Raw genomic sequence first — 21,361 nt, 5'->3', positions numbered from 1 at the left:
CAGATGCTGAATTCCGCTACGCAGCTGAGGACGGTCTTGAACTCATGACCCGTGGCTTGCGACACCACATTGGGTTGAAGACTGCACTTCGATGTTTTTATGAAAGTGGATATAACATAAAATTTGCTGTCTTGCCACCCCCCTTTGGAGAGAGAGAGTCTGTTAGCCAAGGCTGATCTCAGACGAAATCCACCCCCACCACCTCATCCCACCCTGCTTCCATCCTAAGGGCTGGAATTACACACTTTAACAATTTTAAATACAGGACATCGTGACATTACTCACATGTACACAATTAATGCCATCATCAATCACTCTTATTTTTCCCAAAATGAACATTAAAAAAAGACTTTTTTTTTCAAACTTTGGAATTTTGAATGCCACTTCCCAATTCTCCAGTTTTGTTCCAAGAGAAATGTTAGGGAGGAAAAGCAGCTCAGTGGTAGAGAACTTGGCTAGCATACGTAAGGCCCGCCATTCAGCTCCCGGGGACCATAAAAATAAAATTGCTGATGTCCCAGAGAGGTGGGTCTGAGTCTTAAGGAGCAGGGCGTTTCCAGGGCTCCCAGAGGTCCTGTAGAAGCACCACTCGTCTCAGAGAGGTGACAACTGAGACCCGAGGATCACGCCACTGACTGACAGAGCCAGCTGAGGGAAAAAAAAGAACTGCTATTTTTGTGTGGTTGGGGGATTTGACCAAATCCTCGCAGCCTCCCTCTGTGAATCCGGCTTTGGTAAAATCTGCTTTCCTCACTTTCGGAAATGTCTTCGGGGAGTAACCAAGGGAGCGGAAGGCAGAGCTGGGACGGGGTAGCAGTAGAAAAAGGCAGTCACAGGTCGAATGGCTCATCTGAAGGAGAGCCTGCTGGGGCTCGGGGATGCTGAGCCAGGCCGTGCTCAGCGGCGCCCTCCTCTGGCACGAGTTACAAACTGCATCGGAGCCAGGCCTTGAGCCTTGGTGGTTGAGGCAGAAGCCCAAGTTCAAGGCCTGCCTGGGCTACAGAGCAAGTTCAAAGCTAGTTGTAGCAACATAGACCCAGTCTCAAAAAAAAAAAAAAAATTGTTTGCCTAGCCTCTAGCACGTACAAGGCTCAGTGAGTTCAACCTAGGGTACCATAAAAATGACCTGAATCAAGTGGGAACCATTTTTCTATCTTACAAAAGAAGTGGCTAAACGGCGAGAAGGTGTTAATAAAGTTGCCAAACATTACCCAGTTCTAGGTGTGTGATTTCAGAGGTCTCTTAAGTAGTATAGAAGAGGCACCTCTAATTAGACCACCGGTCTCTCAGTCTTTTCCAATGTAGTTTATGGACGTCGGTATGAAAGTACAGCAGCCCTGGGAGGAGTAACTGGGCGCGCTGGTGGTCGCTAAAAAAATAAACAGGGAGCCGGGACTGGAGCGAGCTGGGCCCCTATCTGGTAGGCTCTGAGTCACACAGGTCAGTGGGGCTGGCCCGCTCAGCCTGTCACCCTCAGCTGTCTCTCAATGCTACACAGCCGGGCTCCGCTCAGAGATGGGGACGGCAATATACAAGCTCTCAGATAAAATCAACTTCCAAGGGAAGAAGACCCACAGGCCCGGTAAGCTTTCCCCTCGTTTGAGATGACTGAGGGCCCCAGCGCCACTGGGAGGGATCAGGGACCCACGTTGATTCAATTGTTTATGCCTTTGATGTTGCAGGACCCAGCTGGTTCTGGGGGCCAGGCATGAACACTTCAGGCGGGCCTGCTGTTGGGGTTTCTCATCATCTGAGTTCGATTATAAATCGTCTCCCTAGGAAACTTTGTTTCTTGTAAGCTGAAGTGCTTTCAAATGTTGCACGAGTCGAACAAAGGGTGGCCGGCACAGCCACGGGACAGCTCGGAGGGTCTGATTCCCGGTAACAGATGGAACATGGACTCCACCGTTCTTCTGGCCAGTTATAAATATCAAGGGCATGTGTTTTGCTGTCCAGGGTCTTCCTAAAAGGACACAAGAACTTTCAGGCTGCGACTCCAGGTTCTTAGCAAGCAAGGAAACATTTGGGTCGTGGCACTCGGTGGAAAATAGTGCGGGGGAAGGTACGCAGGTGCCTAGCATCTCTGGAGAGCACCTGGAGGGGCTGGGGTTCCCTGGGTTTTCAGGAAACAGGGAGTCCTGATTATCACAGATGTGCCATGAAGTTTCAGCAGAAAGGAAATACTGAGATAAAGAAGGGCTGTGGATGCCTGGTCCCAAGACTTGTAAAGTCCCTGCAAGATGGAAGTGCCTTGCAGGGTGTGTGTGTATGTGTGTGTGTGTGGTGAGAAAACGAGAGAGACAGAGAGATTGTTAAGGTGAAGAGGGTTGGAATGGCCTCATAAAGGAAACCTATGACCTTGATCGTGACCTGCTTTTTCTTGATGTGTATAGCAAGCTGCCAGACTTCATACTAAGCTATGTATGACATATGTCAGGGCTGCGTGTTTGCCATGAGACCGTCTTACTGATGTTAGAAGCTCTTGGTCATTTGTCTGGAACAGTTTGCCCTGTAGAAAGCCCAGCACGACTGTTGTCATATCTAAGGCACAATGTTGTTGTTTTTCCTTTGAGACCAAGTGGGCCTCAAACTCATAGATCCACCTGCCTGCCTCCTGAGTGCTGGACGCCGCTACGCCCAGTACCATTTTTTTCTTCCCAAGACAGGATACTTCACGTGTCTCAGGTTGACCTCAACTCACCTACAAGGATGACCTTGAACTTCTGACCCCTGATCCCACTGCCTCTATCTCCCAAGTGCCTCTATCTCCCCAGGTGGGATTATAGGCAAGCACCATTGTGCCTTGTATATATGGCTCTGGGGTCAAAGCCATGGCTTTGTATATGCTAGACAAGTACTCGACCAACTGGGCTACGTCCCCAGCTGAGCACTATCGATTTGGATAAACAACATCATTTTATTTATTTTTTTTAATATTTATTTATTTATTATGTATACAATATCCTATCTACGTGCATGCTTGAAGAGGGCATCAGGCCGCATTACAGATGGTTGTGAGCCACCATGTGGTTGCTGGGAATTGAACTCAGGACCTTTGGAAGAGCAGGCAATGCTTTTAACCTCTGAGCCATCTCTCCAGCCCAAACAACATCATTTTATATCTGTTAGAATGGAAAATGCTGTCAATTATATTGATCATGCCTTTCATTGTAAGATGTATACCATCTTACATGCGTTACAAAAAAAACATATGTATTTTTTAGGAAGCTGAGGGTGTGCTTAGTTGGTAAAGGGGTTGCCTAGCATGCACAAAATCCTGGGTTCAATTACCAGCACTCCATACACAATGGGCATGGTGGTACATACCTGTAGACCGGAACATGGGAGGTTGAAGTTGGAAGGAGCAGATGTTCAAGGGTCTCCTCAGCTACAGATTAAGCAAGTTCGAAGCTCTGTGGCAAAAGCACAAAACAAAAAGTGCCTTTTAGTAAAGATAAAATTTATAGATAAGCCCAAGACCTTGAGCTTAGAAGACAAAGAAAAGCCCTTTGTCTTGTATCAAAGCTATGCTGCAAGGAAAGTTCAGCTTGCACCTTGCTTGGGGTTGTGTTTGCTTCTTGGGAGGGTGTTAGGAGGAGAAGGTAGGTCTGTTGTGGACTCAACATCATAGAGATTAGAATTAATGTTGGGTGAGGGAGAAAGTGTTTACTCTTATACTTTTGTTATGGCAGAGCCGCTCTTAGGAACATGTGGACTCTCACACAGCTGGCTAACTCGGTTCACGTGTTGATTTTACTACCATGTAAGCAGACATAAATAGCAAAATGATCAATTTAATCTGCTTCTCAGATAGAACAGACAGCCTGCGACTGTTTTTTTTTTAATTTTTTAAAAAATTTTTTTAAGGTATGTAGCTTTATGAGAATAACGTGAATTAAGGAATTCAAATCTTTGCATATCCTATTCTATACTGAGTTTAAATACAGAATTCTACCTTAGTCCACGGGGTGGGGGATAACAGGTAAAGAACCTTTGCCCTTCCCCTCATGACACAACATCCGTATTTTCCTAATTACCAGCATGGCAGTATCCATGTTCTCTGTGAGCAGGGTCTCTTCTTAGTGTCCCCTGAGTCTCCCGGGGAGACACAGGCAGATTCCTCCCTTCTGCCCCTTCTCTCTGTCCTTTTAAGACAAGTGTCTCTGCCTTAGACTTTCCCAGCACCTGCCCCCTTGTCTGTCTTCTCTGTTGTCACGATTTGCATTGCCAACCTGTTTTCTTTAAAAAGAAGGAAGGAAGAAAACGTCTATTTCTATTTTTTATTTTTACTTTATATGTGTGAGTGCTTGTATGTGTGTGTACTTGATACCTGTGGAGTCCAGAAGGGGGCGTCAGGGCCCCAGGAGCTGGGGTTCCAGATGGTTGTGAGCTGCCATGTAGGTGCTGGGAACGCAGCTTATGGCTTCTGCAGCCAGGGCTCTTAACTCTTTCTTCCTCTCCCCAACCCACTATTTCTATTTCCAAATGTAGCTATGTCTGTATCTGTTTGTGAGTGCATGTACAGTTGATAACAAATCTGGAGTTGGAGTTACGGAGGGTTGTGAGCTAGCGCAACCTACTGGAACAGAACTCAGGTCCTCCTCAAGAGCGGCATGCAATCTTAACTGCCCAGCCACCTCTCCCCGCATTGTTTCCTTGAAGTTCATTGGTCTGGACTTCCGGCCCTACCCTCCTCGTTGTTTTTCTCCTTCATCCCTGGAAGCGCCCATCGTCCTCTGAGTACCCCTCCGCAGCAGCACTCCGCGAAAGTAAAAACAGCCGCCACGGTGTCTATAGTTCCTACTCTAAACCACGCCAACTGGCGTCTCCAACTTTACGGCACTGCGGCACGACACGGTGTTGTCATGTACAAAGTTCACGCTCAACAGGCACCTGACTGAGTCACAAAACAAACAAATGACTAATGCGTCTCAATGTTCTAAGTAGGCTTATGATTCAGCGTCAGCTCCATTCATAGTTACGTTGGAGTGCTTGTGGCCAACAGGCTGCCCGATCGCATTAGGGTGGACATGTCTGACTCTATAACATACCCCAGTTCACCTGTGGGCTTGTGTTCTGCACATGTATGTGTTCACATGACACAGGTGCATCAGGGTATGTGGAGGTCAGGACCAATGCCTGCACCAACGGGTCCTGCATCACAGGGTCATTGCCCACCATAGTTTTTTTTTTTTTTTTTTAAAAAAAAAAAAGATTTATTTAGTCCCCTTGTATCAGTGGGTGATCGCACCCCTCGCGGTCCTGATTTCCTTTTTCATGTTCTTCCTCCTTCTGCTCCTCATTTGGACCTTGGGGGGCTCAGTCCGGTGCTCCAATGTGGGTCTCCGTCTGTATCGCCATCGTCGGATGAAGGTTCCCTCTGGTCTTGCCTTCTTTGCTCACATTCTCTTTCCTTCTGCTTCTCGTTTGGACCTAGGGAGTTAAGTCCAGTGTTCCAATGTGGGTCTCTGTCTCTATCTCCATTCATCGCCAGATGAAGGTTCTGGCACTCTTGTCTATTTCCAATCTCCAGGATAACTACATGATTTTTTTCAGGTTCACCTTCTTGTTTAGCTTCTCTAGGATCACGAATAATAGGCTCAAAGACCTTTAATTATGGCTAGAATCCACTTATTAGTGAATACATACCATATTCCCATATCCACCAAGGCCAGTTGGACTGGGATTGAACAAGCACATGATCCAACCAGATTCTCTGAATGTGGCCGGATTCTCTGAATGTGGCTGGCCCGGAATCTTTCTGAAAAGCCATTGACAATGACACTGGGACTTGTTTCCTCTGCATATACTGGATTTTTGGGATCCAGTCTGTTTGGATACTCACCTTCCTGGACCTGGAGGGAGGGGGGAGGAACTTGAACTTCCCACAGGGCAGGAAACCCTGACTGCTCTTAGGGATGGAGAGGGAGGAGGAGAGGGAGTTGGGGGAATGGGAGGGTGTTGGGAGGAGGGGCGGAAATGGAAACTTTTATAATTTAATAAACTTTGAAAAAAAAGATTTATTTATTATATATACAGTGTTCTGCATAGAGGCCAGGAGAGGGCACCAGATCTCATTACTGATGGTTGAGAACCACCATGTGGTTGCTGGGAATTGAACTCAGGACCTCTGGAGGAGCAGCCAGTGTTCTTAACCGCTGAGCCATCTCTCCAGCCCCCTCACCATGGTTTTAAGCAGGCTCTCTCACTGACTCGAGAGCCTATCACAGCACATGTGCTCTACTCTCATTGGCTGAGTTTTTAATCACAGTTGTGGCTGGGGTTAGGGTCAACACGGCTAAGGGGAAGGTAACTGATGCGGGCAGAAAGAAGGAGCAACCCCAAATCCACAAGGGATTAGTGAGTGATCAGACCGTGGCCCATTCATACCCTGGAATGCCGCTCCCCAACAAAGAGATGGGGTGCTGACGTGCTGCAGTAGACAGACCTGGAGAATATCCTGCTGAGACAATGTTGTTAGATCACAAATCGTGCCACATAGCATATATTTCACTTGGATAAAATATCCAGGTTAAGCAAATCCATAGAGAAAGAGAATAAATTAATGGTTGCTACAGAAACGGGGATGGGAAGTACCCACCAACCGCATGTGCATTAGAGGTTCTTCGTTTTGTTTTTTTTCTGGGAAGACTGACACGGACACACGTTAGTGGCCACTGCTGCACAAATATTTTAAGCATCTTAGAAACTGGATTTTGCTGTTTAAACTGTGAAGTCCACGTTGTGTGAATTATGTTTCCGACATGGTTGTGTCCATCTGTCATTTCAACACTGAGGTTGGGGAGAAGACAAGATGACAGGGCTTGGGGCCAGGTCCTGGAGAGACACCTCAGGGGCTCAGAGCAGTGACTGTTCTTCCAGAGGACCAGTGTGATCGCTCACCACCTGTGACACAGTTCCAGGGGATCTGATGTCCTCTTCTGGCCTGCGTGACTACCAGGTACACATACATACATGTGACACCCATATACACAAAATACATTTTTAAAAAAAGCTTGAAATCAACCTAGGCTTCATAATGAGACTATGTCTCAAAAACCAACCAAGCAATAAACCCAGCACACTACTTTTACAAAAGATAATCAACAAAGTTATGACGGGATCTCATAGAAAGTCAAGATTTCCGAGAATTAAACAGTTCAGCAGTTTCTTGTGAGCAGATGGGGCCAACGCTTCTACTTTCATTGCTTTAAGTTGGACAGAGCTTTGTTATAGGGGATTTAGATTTCCCTTTGCCTGTGGGATGGATAGAGGTCCCTGTTCATCTCCACGAGAACCGTGTGTGTTTTCTGTTTCAGAGGGAAGATACATCTGCCACTCTCTCTGCCGAGACCTGCTACATCTGGACTGCCCACAGAACGGCAAGCGGCCCTGCTCCAGCAAAAGGGACAGTCAGGTGAGCAGAGACGTCAGTGGCGCGGGCCGCATTCTGAGTTTCAGGCCACCTGTCACTCCTATGCTGGAGAAATGGCCTGCGGCTTACCAAGGTGTCCCGGAGGAACAGGTCTGTGTTCTCTCCTTATCGTTATGTCTTTCCTATTGAGCCAGAAGCTCAACTCCGGGCTATGATTTTAGAACGAACGTGAGGCTTGTGCCTCGTATTAGCCAACAGATTTGTCACAGAGCACAAGGCTTTAATCTGCTTGATCACTTGTATACCCAGGGTCTGTCATATTTCTGTGCTGCCAGAACATGGAATTTGAATTTGGGATGCTTGCTTTTTCTTATGTATTCATTACCTTTCTGTTGCTATAAATATGTTACGAGGGCAAGTTAAAGAAGAAAGGGTTTTGGCTTCCGGTTCTGGAGGGTTAGGGTCTATCATAGTGGGGAAGTAAGCAGCAGAAATGACAGCAAGTAGCGGAAATGGTGGTGGCGGGAACTGGATGCTGAGGCCTCCCATCCTGAACTGTAAGTAAGAAAACAGAACAAACTTGAAGAGATTTTAGGGTCTTTAAGCTGCCAAAACCCACCTTCAGTGACACTCCTTCCAACAAGTCTCTCTCTCTCTCTCTCTCTCTCTCTCTCTCTCTCTCTCCCCTTCTCTCTCTCTCTCTCTCTCTCTCTTTCTTTTTCTCTTTCTGAGACAGGGTTTCTCTGTGTATTAGTCCTAGCTGTCCTGAAACTCACTTTGTAGACCAGGTTGGCCTCAAACTCACAGAGATCTGCCTGCCTCTGCCTCCCAAGTGCTGGGATTAAGGCTGTGCGCCACCAACGCCCAGGTTCCATCTCTTAAACATGCCAAATTGCAACCACCAATTGGGAACCAAGTATTCTAACGCCTGAATTATGGAGGACAGTTCTCTTTTTAACCACCATATCATCTAACGATGAACCTAAGCACTGAGACCGTGCTGGAGTCTGACTCCTTGTGTGCCTTTCCAATTAGGACAGTAGATGCACCTTGTCTGTGACAGACATGTTCCAAGTCCCCTCCCCCAGCTGAAGCCTTGGACTGCAAAGTGTACCAAACCATATATATATATGTATATATATATACATATATATATATGTGTGTGTATATATATGTATATATATATTTACTTACTTACCAAAAACAGGTTAGCAATGACTAGTAAGGATATACAATGACAAATTCTTTAAGCCAGGCATGGTGGGTATCTCAGGATTTCTTTCGCTGTGACACATGGCAAGACTAACTTGGGCAGGAAAGGGTTTATCTGGTTTACACTCTTCATCATCAAAGGAAGCCAGGGCAGGACCCTGGAGATGGGAGCTGATGCAGAGGCCATGGAGGAGCGCTGCTTACTGGCTTGCTTTTATGGCTTACTCAGCGCCTTCTCTTCTCTTTTTTTTTACTTGATTTTTATTGAGCTCTACATTTTTCTCTGCTCCCCTCCCCTTCAACCCTCTCCCAAAGTCCCCATGCTCCCAATTTACTCAGATCTTGTCCTTTCCTACTTCCCATGTAGACTAGATCTATATATGCCTCTCTTAGGGTCTTCATTGTTGTCTAACCTCTCTGGGATTGTGATTTGTAGGCTGGTTTTCTTTGCTTTATGTTTAAAAATCACTTATGAGTGAGTACATGTGATAATTGTCTTTCTGTGTCTGGCTTACCTCACTCAAAATGATGTTTTCTAGCTCCATCATTTTCCTGCAAAATTCAAGCTGTCGTTATTTTTTTCTGCTGTGTAGTACTCCATTGTGTAAATGTACCACATTTCCCTAGGGGTCTAGGGGTGTTTATGTTGTTTCCAGGTTCTGGCTATGACAAAGCTGCTATGAACATAGTTGAGCACATGGCCTTGTTTTCTTATACAACCCAGAATTACCAGTCCAGCCATGGCCACACCCTCAATGGGCTGGATCCTCCCCCACCAATCACTAAGAAAATGCCTTGGTGGCTTGCCTACAGCCTGACCTTAAGGAGGCATTTTCTCAACTGAGCCTCCCTCCTCTCTGATGGCTTTAGTTTGTGTCAAGTTGACCTAAAGCTAGCAGTATAGTGGGTTCACCTTTATAATCATTATCTGATCACTTCAGAAGCTGAGGCAGGAGGATTACCATGGGTTAGAAGTCAGCCTGGTCTATATAGTGAGTTCCAGGAGAGCTTGAATTACAAAGTGAGACATTGTCTCAAAAAGTACAAGAGATCAGGTGGTGGTGGCGCACACCTTTAGTCCCAACACTAAAGGTGGATCTCTGTGAGTTCAAGGTCAGCCTGGTCTGCAAAGTGAGTTCCAGTACAGTCAGAGCAGTTACACAGAGAAAGGCCTTATCTTGAAATACACACACGCACACACACACACACACACGTGCACACATGCACACACACGTGCACACACGCACACACACATGCACACACATGCACATGTGCGCATGCACACACACACAGTAGTAATTTTTAAACCTAAGAATTACCCGTTTCTGCAATCTGTCAGATTAAGCATGTCTAAAATAACTGAAACCATGGGAAGCAGAACATCTGAAGAAGGGATGAGTTAGTGGAAGTGATAACCTCCTTCCCAAAGGGTCTCAGCTGGTTCCTGCCAGCACTCCAGGGTCCCTCTGCCCTTCACAGTAGCTGAAATTCTAGATGTGCCACTGGCAATGATGGCCACACCTCTGCAAACTCAACCTAGCGTCCTCTTTCCTGACATATTAGCTTGTATTAAAAAGCTGGTATTTTTCCCCAAAGGTTGGGCACTAGCCTTGAATGATCTTTCAGTATCTTGTCTGAAGTTACACAGCGCTGTTCAACCTCCTTTCTCTGAGAATGAAACTCTTTGAAACCAAAGAGCTGATCCCCCAGCCCCTGACCAACACTGAACACAAAAGACTAGACCCACAGTTCCGCCTTGTTCCTTCCTGACAAAACTGACTCTTCTGAAGAGTTTGTTCTGCATGTGTGGTTCACATATGGAGGTCCCCATGCAGCTTAATTATACTTGGCAGGAGCAGAGGGGGCCCAGGAGGAATCCATAGAGGGCATGAATAATGGTACTCCTGGCAGCCGGAAGGCTTTGTTCTATGTAGTGACTGATGAAGAGTTGTGTGGCTGCCGTGGATAGGGGCGCCTACAAGATGTGTCCGCCTTACCAAGATCTCCAGCAGATGCCCTCTTCTCGCTGAGACAGGAGGGGATGGGGGGTTGCAGCTGGTACCTTCTCAGGATGACTCTGGAGGGAGCAGAGGGTAGCAGGTTCTCCGAGAGGCTCCAGAGATGGCAAACCTGCGCTTGGTGGGCTCAGAGCGGGTAGAGTTGAGACAAATGCTCCAGGAAGTGTCTCAAGGGCACCTGAGCTGCCCAGGCTTGCATAAATCACCCCTCTCTCTTAACTCACAGACAACATTTGCATAGTTAAAGGACACAGTCATCCAGGTGTGGTAGCATGCACCTTTAGTCCCAGCACTCAGGCAGGAGGCAGAGGCAGGCGGAACTCTGTGTGAGTTCAAAGACAGTCAGGGCTATGTAGAGAGACTGTCTCGACCCACCTCCCACACCTCCAGAAAAGACAGTGTCAACGGTGCGTTCTGGGGATCCAAATCCAGGTTCTAGTGTACATAGCAAACATTTTAGCAACTAAGCCATTAAAATAATGCGTTAAAAACACTTTTAAACTATAAATCCTACTCTGTGTGTGCATGCATGCATGTGCGTGTGTGTCTGTGCATGTGTGTGCGCATGTGTGTGTTTGCATCTGTGTGTGCGCGCACATGTGTGTATGTGCGTGTGCATGTGTGTGTGTCTGTGTGTGTGCGTTTGTGTGTATGTGTATGTGTGCGCGTGTGTGTGCGTCTGTGTAGAAGGCTCAGTGATTTAGAGCACTTGTCCCTTTTACAGAGTTTTTGAGTTCAGTTCCCAGTACCCACATGGGATTCACAATCATTGGTCACTAAATGCCCTCTTCTGGCCTCCTCAGGCACCAGGCATGGGTGAGACAGGGTTTCTCTGTGTAGCCCTGGCTGTTCTGGAACTCGCTCTGTAGATCAGGCTGGCCTCTAATTCAGAGATGTGCCTGCCTCCACCTCCCAAATGCTGGGATTAAAGGCTTGTGCTACAACCACGCCGGCAATGGCTCTTTTAACAATGCTTGTTATTTTAAAGTGTGTGTGTGTGTGTGTGTGTGTGTGTGTGTGTGTGTGTGTGTGTGCTGTGTCTATGAGTGCTGATACCTTGGAGGCCAGCCACATTGGCTCTCCCTGGAGCTGGCAGTTGTGAACTGAGTCATGTGGGTGCTGAGGCTGGAACTCCAGTCCTGCGCAGCCGCAATATACACTCTTTTTGTATGTTTGTTTTTCGATACAGGGTTTCTCTGTCGCTTTGGAGCCTGTCCTGGAACTAGCTCTTGTAGACCAGGCTGACCTTGAACTCACAGAGATCTGCCTGCCTCTGACTCCCAAGTGCTGGGCTTAAAGGTGTGTGTCACTCACTACGACCAGTGTATAAGTGTTTTTAAAAATGTAGGGTCTGGCACAGTGGTGTCTACCTGTAACCCCAGCTACTTAGGAAGATCACTTGAGCCCGTGAGTTCAAGACAAAATGAACAAAGTAGCAAAATCTAATCTCAAAGAAGAAAACTCAAATAAATCTCAAAAATTAAATCAATATAAAAAATTTAAAATCCACTAAAAAATGTAGCTACTTCAGATGTGGTGGGCAGGGTGTAAGAATCGTTGCGTGGTTTGGTCTGTTCCAATTAGACTGGCTAGCCTGTTGCATTTGTGGCCAGCAGAGGGAACTCTAACATCGACGCCTAATAGTGGTCGGCTTCCCATGAAGGACAAAAGTTTATGTCACTATCTCTGGTCTCTGTCATCGCTAATGTTGACGGTCAGAAAGCTTCCTCCAGAGCTACGGACAAACCCTGTTTTGGAAAAAAGAAAAAAAGAAAAAGAAAGGAAAAGGAAAGCCTCAGAGTGCTGCTCAGATTGCCTTCTGGTCCACGCTAGCAACAAGTGTATCGTATTTCTAAATGTTTTTTTCCTGTATATATGTGTGCGTGCGTGCGTGTGCGAGTGCATGTGTGTGTGTGTGTGTGTGTGTACACGGGGGAGGACAACTTTGTGGAATCAGTTTTCACCATCCACCTTAATGAGGGTTCCAGGGCTCATCAGGTTCCCAGCCGTCACCTTCCGGTGCTGACTCACGTTGCTCACCCTTACCAAGATATTTCTGGGGAGGGAGTGGGAACGGGGATATCTATGTAAAATGAGAAAAGATTGTATTAAAGAAATCTTAATAAAAATAAAAAGATATTTCTGATGTTTCCAGGTTTAGAGAGGTTAAATGACTTTTACGAAATAAGGAAAAGATAAACATATTTTTATATTTAGGCTTAATCCTCCACTAGGATTTTTTTTCTTTTTTCTCTTTTCCTACTGGCACCCCAAAGGGTGAAGGCTCTGCTTTGATGGTGCTGCTTCATGGCAGAACATTTGTCCGGCACATGCAGGACTCTAAACCGAATCCCCAGTACTTTGGACATCAGTTAATTAATTAAAAAAAAAAGAAGGAAGGGCTAAAGTTGAAGTCCAGTTGGTAAAGTGCTTGCTTACTGTCCTTCAGCCTCGGGGCACGGGTGCCAATAATCTCAGCATCTTAGAGATAGAGGCAGAAGGATCTGAAGTTCAAGGCCACATATGGTTGTTGTGTGCACGTAGCCAAGCTTTCCTTGTCAAAGGCCCATAAACACAGAAGGGGAGTTCCAGGAACTGAGCCCGTGTGCCCCCTGGTATGATGTCCTTGAAATGACTGGGCTCTCCCCTTCTCTGCTCTCCAGTTACCTGGATGAATGCCAGCAGCTTTCTCTGAGGAATGGCTGTGAGAATGGTTACAGTAGACACTTGCCAGTGTGGCAGGGCCCTTCCTCCTTGGAACCCAGCCACCCTGACAGTCAGTGGGATCTGAAGGGATTCAGCTTTTTATTGGAATAGCTCCCTCCCACCTTTCTCTGGTATAGATATTACACAGTGCTTTAAATACCCATGATTCTTGCTCCCGGGTACACCACACTGTCTTAACTACCTCACGAGTCCCTTGGGTCAAGCCCCCTTGCCTGCCCCTCTGCCCACACGAGTCATTAATAGCAATTGTGGCCTCACAGTTCTGGAAACATCTGTGAGACACACACACACACACACACACACACACACACACGCACCGGTCTCTATTATTTTGAAGCCTCGTTGTACCCTGGTTGTTAACGAGCCCAGTCTGTCACTGTCACTCCTACCATCAGTCCTGACCGGGAGGGAGAGCCACCTCCAAGCTTGTTAGTGCCACTGGGGCCCCATTGAGTCGGAAGGCTTCAAGGACAGCATGCCCTCTGGAGTCTCACAGGTTCACCTTTCTGGGCTTCTGAATTCCTTTTCCTTCGCCAGGGCAACCGACATTCCCACTTTGCTCGGCGCTGGCAATTTCTCCAGGTTTTGAAAAGTCACCTTAGCGATAGGTCTGACTTGTCCTCCGGAGTTATTAAATACCCACGCGGAGGTATCCTCTAGTGAAGGAATTATTTTTGAAAAGGAGATTAGCATGCGGGGAGAATGGCTCAGTGGGCAAGAGCACTTGCTGAGCAAGCATGAGGCCCTGCGTTTGCATTCCTAGCACGCATGTTAAAAAGCTGGGCACGGCCGTGTACATGCCAGTAATCCCGGCATTCTGCAGGGCAGAGACAATAGGATTGTTGGGTTTGTTAGCTGCCAGCTCCGCTGCAGACTTCGTGAGAGACCCTATTTCAAGGTAATAAGGTGGAGAACGGTAAAGTAGGATATTCGATGTCTTCTCCTGGCCTCTGGGAGCTCATGCATGTGTGCGCGAGTGTACACGCGTGCACACACACACACATGCACAAACACCCATATAGGACACACACACACACACACACCCCTACACACACCTGCAGAGAAGAGAGCTTAGAAGTGTGCCTCAGAACATGCATTTAGCATGTGACAGCCCCTGACTTTAAATCCTTATGCTAGAAAAAGAAAGAAGCAAAGAAAGCAAGTGAGAGAGATCAAATGCTGGTTTCAGCCTACAGTCACAGAGGTTCAAGCTACTGGAATAGCATGAGCCAGACAGACAGTGTTACATCCGCGTACATCACGTGAAGGGAAGGGGTCACAGGAAGCCAGAGCCGGCAGGAGGCGAGCTTATCACAGCCTCTTTTGTAGAGACTTCTCCAGGGTCCTGTGAGAACTGTCTTAATTTCACCCAAGGGTAGCTTCTCCCAGTGACCTAACTACCCAGCTCCTGCTGGGTCCCCACCCTTCAAATGCTCTACCATGTCTCAGCATTGCCACCCAGGGCACCAAGCTTTTAACATGTGAACCTTCGGGCCACAAGCCATAGTGATGCCCTATAAGCTGGGTCTGGGGCACAGGCCTGTAATCCCAGCTACTCCAGAGGTTGAAGTGGCCCTGAACTATGGAATGAATCAAGTCACACTGCACAACTTAGTGAAACGTAGTCTCAAAATTTAAAATAAAAAGTGGGCTATAACTCAACGGTAGAGTGCTTGTCTAGCATACATAAGGCCCTGGGTGATCTTTAACTCCCTCCCTCCCACACATGAATACACACATGTGCACATATACACACACAGACACACATACACACACATATACACCTAAGCACATTAGCATGTACACACATACATCTAAACGTGCATACAGGGCTGGAGAGATGGCTCAGCAGTTAAGAGCATTGCCTGCTCTTCCAAAGGTCCTGACTTCAATTCCCAGCAACCACATGGTGGCTCAAACCATCTGTAATAAGTCTGATGCCCTCTTTTGGCCTGCAGGCATACACGCAGACAGAATAGTGTATACATAATAAATAAATATTTTTAAAAACATGCATACACATATGCACTACATCTCACACACACAGATGCACACACATATACATACACATAAACACATATATATATACACTACATTATGTATATGTGTGTGTGTATATATGTGTATATATGTGTATTGTGTACACATATACACACACACACACACACACACACACACACACACACACCCTAATGATCTAAATCTAGAGCTTGTCTGTTTCATTGATTCTGGCTTGTACCACTGTGCGCTCCATTGCCAGAGGGTGATATCTGAGCTCAGATATCACCCTCTCAATGAGGCCTTTCCTGACTCCCCAGACTCCAGTGACTCCACGCCTTCTCTCTGACGAGGCACCGTCCTGGTCCGTTGTCTCCTTGTTAGTTACCACTACCCGGCTGACTTTATGGCTCATCCCTCCACCGACAGGATACTTGTGTCGCTGAAGGGGTGGTGCCTGTCTTCTCCACTTAGTTCCCATCCCAGCCTGGCACAAGAGTTTCTGCAAACCGTGCCCAGTGGCTGAGTTATACCCTCCGTGTACCCTGGTTCTTTTCGTATCTGTCATCACCGTGGATTCTGATCACCGCATAGAGTTTTGGCTCTGGATGCATAGTATCCTGAATGCTGGGTTTTGTCTCATACGCTGTCAATCTGACATCCTGGAACTCCATACTCACAATATAAAAAAAGAAAGCTTTTCTAAGAACATTCACCATCTTAGACATTTCTGCTTTTTCCTCCAAGGAACGTGAATCACCTTGCTTCACGTTTTTGTATTTTATCATTCAATCCATTTCTATGGCGCTGTTGCAGAACACCCAAGAGACACATTCCAAAACAAAACTTACTGGAAACAAAGTCAGTGGTTTCAAAACTCAGAGTCCAGTGGAGCCTACCACCTAGCAGGTACCCAGTAAGTCAGACATGGGGTGCTGAAAGGGACCAGAAGGAGCTGGGAACCTTACGAATGGTTCAGTCAGAGGGTTCATTGCTATGATTATCCAGCACAGGTAGGAAGGGGACCAAGCCAGCAACAGATACATCCTCAATCAGCCACGTTAAAAACAAATACGATACAGGTTCCACACACAACACTCCTGAATTTTCTCAGGCAGAGACAAGGAGACCATAGGCTGCTGTGTGAAAAAACACACGTTAAAGATAAAGCCCTGGACCAGTGATCGTAGTCCCTGCCTTTAACATCAGCACTGAAGATGCAGACACAGGCCAGCCTGGTCTACATAGTGAGTTCCAGGACAGCCAGAGCTATGCAGTGAGTCCCTGCCTCATTGATTGATTAATTAAATAGGTAAAGTCCTCTTGGGCTGGTGGAACAGCTCAGCTGGTTAGGGCGATTGCTGGCAAGCCTGGCAACAAATTCAATCCCTGGGACCACACAGTGGAAGAAGAGAACAGAACTCCCCCAAGTTTGCCCCGTGACCTTTCCCTAATACTGTGGCATGTGTGTGCACCTACAAATCAAACAAATAGATACAGAAATGTAGTTTTTAAATGTTAAAAGATAAAGCTCAGATATTCACTTGCGCATATGGTGTCTGAAATGGAAGTCGCAATGCCTGCTGGTCCCTATCTCCGGAGGGGTAGGGTTTCTAGACTCCTGATAACTGAGACCATGTTTATCACGTTGCCAGGTGGGGACCAAGGACAGAAGGCAGTTGTTGGGGTGCTTAGGTCCACATTAAGTACAGTTTCGTAGGCGTGGCTGGGGCACAGGCTGCAGCAGCCAAGGTCGAGGGTAATTGATTCTCTCCCCACTGTCTGAAGGAGCCGGGCAGCAGCTGGGGCTTGCAACTGTTGAGCAGATGGATTTCAAAGAGGCCTAGACAGAGGAGACCTGTTGCAGAGAAGCAGCGCGCAGCCAGACGCCTGCTGATGACAGTAATTCCCCCCGGGGGGCGGGGAACCTGGCTGACGTCTGACTTGAACTTAAGAGAGTGACTCTTGGTCCTGCCTTCTTCCGTCTCAGCTAGGACCGGACAAGGACAGACACAGGGATGTGGCCAGAAAGTCCTGCCAGGGACCATAAGCCACCATTTCCTGTGTGGAGAGTCAGTGACAGGCAGACTCTCCATCCCTGCCTCTGCATTACACCCCACCAGTCTCCCTTTCTCTGTGACAGGTAACATCCCACACCTCCTAAATCTGCCATGCTCAAACATCACTCCACACACTGAGCTGAGCTAAGGGACCTCCATGCTGCAGCCTGAAAGGAGCCTTGGCTCCCCAGTGATTATTGCTCATGCCCATTGAACCACCTCCTGAAGAGTAGGATTTGAGACGTCTCTGAAACCGCTAACAAACCCTCAGAAATAGCCAGCCTTGGGGTCCTGCAGCTACGAAACACCATTCCTGAAAAGGACCTCAATCCATTTTCTGTGACTATAGTAGATAACCTGAGACAAGGTTCTTTCTTTCTTTCTTTCTTTCTTTCTTTCTTTCTTTCTTTCTTTCTTTCTTTCTTTCTTTCTCTCTCTCTCTTTTTTTTTTTTTTTTTTTTTTTTTTTGGTTTTTTGAGACAAGGTTTCTCTGTGTTCTTGTTGTCCTGGAACTCACATTGCACACCAGGTTGGCCTCGAACTCACTGAGATCTGCCTGCCTCTGCTTCCCAAGTGCTGGGATTAAAGGCAAGAGGCCCCACTGCCTGGTGAGAAAAAGATGATTTCTGAGGAGAAGAAATTTAACTCTGGGATCTGGATGCTGGGAAAACGACACTGTGTGCCCACTGTCGTGGACTCAGGCTGCGTCACACAATAGAAAGCAGGCGGGCAGGTGGCCGTACATAAGGACACAAATGCCTCCTACTGAGACTTCTCCCGACACTGCCACCATACGGAATTAAAATTCTAACTCATGAACTTAGGACATACCAAGCCACACCTCAGAATCCCCGAGTCCTTGATGGTGCTGCAAGCTTGGGAGATGGGTCTCCAAAGTCCAGAGGCTTCCGAGACCAGCATGCAGGGCTGTCCTCCTCCCTTCGGCCCCAGAGAGGCAACTGTTCACCCGGAGGACAAACTGCAGTGACTGCCCTAATTCAGCAGACCGTGAGACCGCCACTGTTCAGGCTCTCTTGCCGTTCCCAGACCTCGTGTGCATGTACATGGGTGTGCATCTGCATACTGATGCCTGTGTGTGTGCACGCGCACCCGTGTGTGCAAGCACGCGTGGGGGAAAGGGCATAAACCAGGTATTACATAAAATGTGCCTTTTAATTTATTTATTTTTCAGGACAGGGTTTCTCTATGTAGCCGTGGCTGTTCTAGAGTTCACTTTGTAGACCTGGTTGGCCACCTCAGACTCACAGAGGTCCACCTGTCTCTGCCTCCTAAGTGCTGAGATCAAAGTGTGCACCACCACACCAGGCAAAATTTGCCATTTTTAACTACTGCTTGCTTCCCTTGCCTGCATCACCTCAAAGGGCCCGTGTCTTGGAAAGTATCACTCATGCCCATTCAAAGTGGCACGCGGTCACTTTCCACAGCTGCTTCCCCCCACGGCTTGGTGAGGTTTGCCCCCAGGACAGGGACAGTGGGCACTCTCCCCCGTCCACTTAGGGCTTCACTCTCCTGAAAACTTTGTATCTTGTATTCTTCTTTCCTCTAGCACCAGCCCAGCCTCTCAGCCCCTGAGGTAGCTGCATTGACTAGGATGTCTCAGAATGAGCCAGGGGGAAAGTTGGTGAGGCCCAAGTTCTGTTTCCACAAGAGATTTTTGCTAGGACAAGGTTGTGTCCCCTGAAATGAGAACCCAATGACCCAGATGTATAGTTGTGTATAAAATGGGGGCTTCTCTTTGCCTCTCCTTGCCTCTTGCTGTTGCCATGGAAGCTTTCAGTACTCGTTGGGGCCTAGCTCTTTGCAAAGGTGCAGCAAGGCTCCCTTTCTGACAGGCTGAGGTTTGCCCTGGAGGCCCCAAAGGACTGCCACAGCACAGGCTGGAGTTTACCCTCTGCTTGGCCTCCAGCCTGCTGCTCCGTGCAATGCACACCACACAGCTGTGGTGCTGGCCCTTCCCACCGGCTGCTGAGGCCTCCCTCCAGCATCGCGGCCAGTTCCTCCGCGCATCCCCCCGTTATTCACTCTCAAGGCATAGATTCGGGGTCTCACAGTGGCCAGGGGTAACTGAAGACATTTTTATTATGTTGCACTTGTGTATGTGTTATACATGTCTATGTGTATACGTGTGCATGGCATGGCATGGTGGGTCCCAGGCGTTGATCTTCGACTGTCAGCCTTGGCAGCACGTGCCTTTACTCACTGAGCCATGCTGCCAGCCCCAAAGGTGCTTTTCATAGCGTGCCAGCTGGAAATCTATGGACTTATCTATAGGAATACAGAAAAGATCATTGTTCCTAGCAGAAAATTGTATTTCTGGGTTTTTCCAAACAGCTCAAATCTTTAAAGGGCCATCTTCACCTTAGAAATTCAGGGTCTGGGGCTTATGGGTGACGCTGCTTGCTGCCATGTCTTACTACTTTGATCCGTGGGACCCACACGTGAAAACAGAGAACTGACTTACTACAAGCTATCCTCTGACTTCTACAAGCACACCCATACACTTGCGTACACACACCACACACACATGTACATGCATAAATGCATGTGCATGTACACATGAACACACATGCACAAGTACACATTACATGCACATGTATGCACAAGCACATACATATACACATGTGCGCACATACGCACACACATGCACACATGCACGTGCACATGAATAAACATGCATAAGCACACCCATACACTCACACATCACACGCACACACACGCACAAGCACATATATAAACACATGTGTGCACAATGCATACACACATGCACAGGCACACATACACATATGCACAAGTAAATAAATACATAAATTCAAATTTAAATTTAAGAACACAGGTTAGCATGCAGCACAACTTACTTTCCTCTACTTACACTAAGCCCCTGCATTCCCAGGCTTGCTCTGACTCTGGTCTTAGCCGCTTCCAATTTGGCTTCAGCATCCTCTGACGTCGGCTCACAAAGTGCACAAACTGGGGAGGAGAATTTTCAGGACCTCATCTTTCCTTGGAAACCAAAGCACCAAGCAGAGAATTGCGTCTTTATAGATGGCCGGTTTAATTAAAACGTGGGCAGAGCTGATTACACACATTTCTTCTCTTGACAGGGCTTATTCAGTGTTATCCTAAAGCTGATGTTCAGCGACTCTCGCAGTCGGAGGACAGATGTTTTGGCTCAGCCCTCTCTCCTTTATAGTTCTCATCTGGGCATACTGATAATACCAAGGGACAAATAAGACCGAACTCAACACCATTCTTGACCTCATTCCTGATGATGAATTCTTCCTTCCACCATGCAATCTGAGGAGAAGGCGGTCTCTGAAGTGGGTTTTGAATTTTGATATCTTTTCCTACTGATCTCTTTCTTTGTCAGGCCACCACTTGTGTAGCTGGCTTAACTCGCTGACTAGGAATTAGAAATGTTCTTTTCTCCAATGGCCAGAAACAAAGGGGAAATTTGTCTTTCAGAGAGCCACTTAGCTGCCTGCGCCCGCCCCCGCTGCTCCTGCACTGTATGAACAGCCTTCACAAAAATCTACCCTGCCTTTGAGTCCACGCCAGTTGTGGCATCTCTCCCAGGGTTCTTGTGTGGCACAGAACACGCAGAGCTCCTGTCTTCTCACCAGGGCTCATCACAGTCACATGAAGTGAATCCGATTCAGAGGATGAACTGGAAGTGACTCTTAGCCTTGGGCTCTCAAGACTGCTGGCCACCAAGGCTAAAAAGAATTTACTGTCTGGGAATGTATTTTAATTGGTAGGGTGCTTGCCCAGCGTGCACTAAGCCCTTGGTTTACTCCCCAGCACCACACAAGTTGAGCAGAGCGGTGCACACCTGTAACCCCAGCTGTTCGGAGGAGGCAGGGTGATCGGAAGCTCAAGGTCACCTTCAACTCTGTAGTGAGTAAGAGGCTGACTTAGACTGCATAAGACTTTGTCAAAATTTAAAAATAAAA

The 21,361-nt window shown here is 47.3% G+C and overlaps 2 long non-coding RNA genes across 3 annotated transcripts; both read right to left on the bottom strand.

Moving 5' to 3' along the window:
* Window positions 1–1,290: 1,290 nt before the first annotated feature.
* LOC125389916 (uncharacterized) lies at window positions 1,291–4,827 on the bottom strand. Of its 2 annotated transcripts, none has more exons than XR_014999752.2 (3): window positions 4,690–4,827; window positions 3,328–3,413; window positions 1,291–1,963 (listed from the first exon to the last, which is right to left on the bottom strand). It is a non-coding gene; the product is annotated as an uncharacterized LOC125389916 (long non-coding RNA). The 2 variants fall into 2 exon arrangements; XR_015736765.1 differs by lacking the exon at window positions 1,291–1,963 and adding an exon at window positions 2,925–3,122.
* Window positions 4,828–19,472: 14,645 nt separating this feature from the next.
* Window positions 19,473–20,669, bottom strand: LOC146889831 (uncharacterized). The gene is made up of 2 exons (XR_014999786.2): window positions 20,281–20,669; window positions 19,473–19,676 (listed from the first exon to the last, which is right to left on the bottom strand). It is a non-coding gene; the product is annotated as an uncharacterized LOC146889831 (long non-coding RNA).
* Window positions 20,670–21,361: the final 692 nt, after the last annotated feature.

Source organism: Myodes glareolus, chromosome 26 (genome assembly GCF_982192425.1).
Source record: "Myodes glareolus chromosome 26, mMyoGla1.1, whole genome shotgun sequence".
Classification (NCBI taxonomy): domain Eukaryota; kingdom Metazoa; phylum Chordata; class Mammalia; order Rodentia; family Cricetidae; genus Myodes; species Myodes glareolus.
This window is presented reverse-complemented; position numbering and strand designations above follow the sequence as displayed.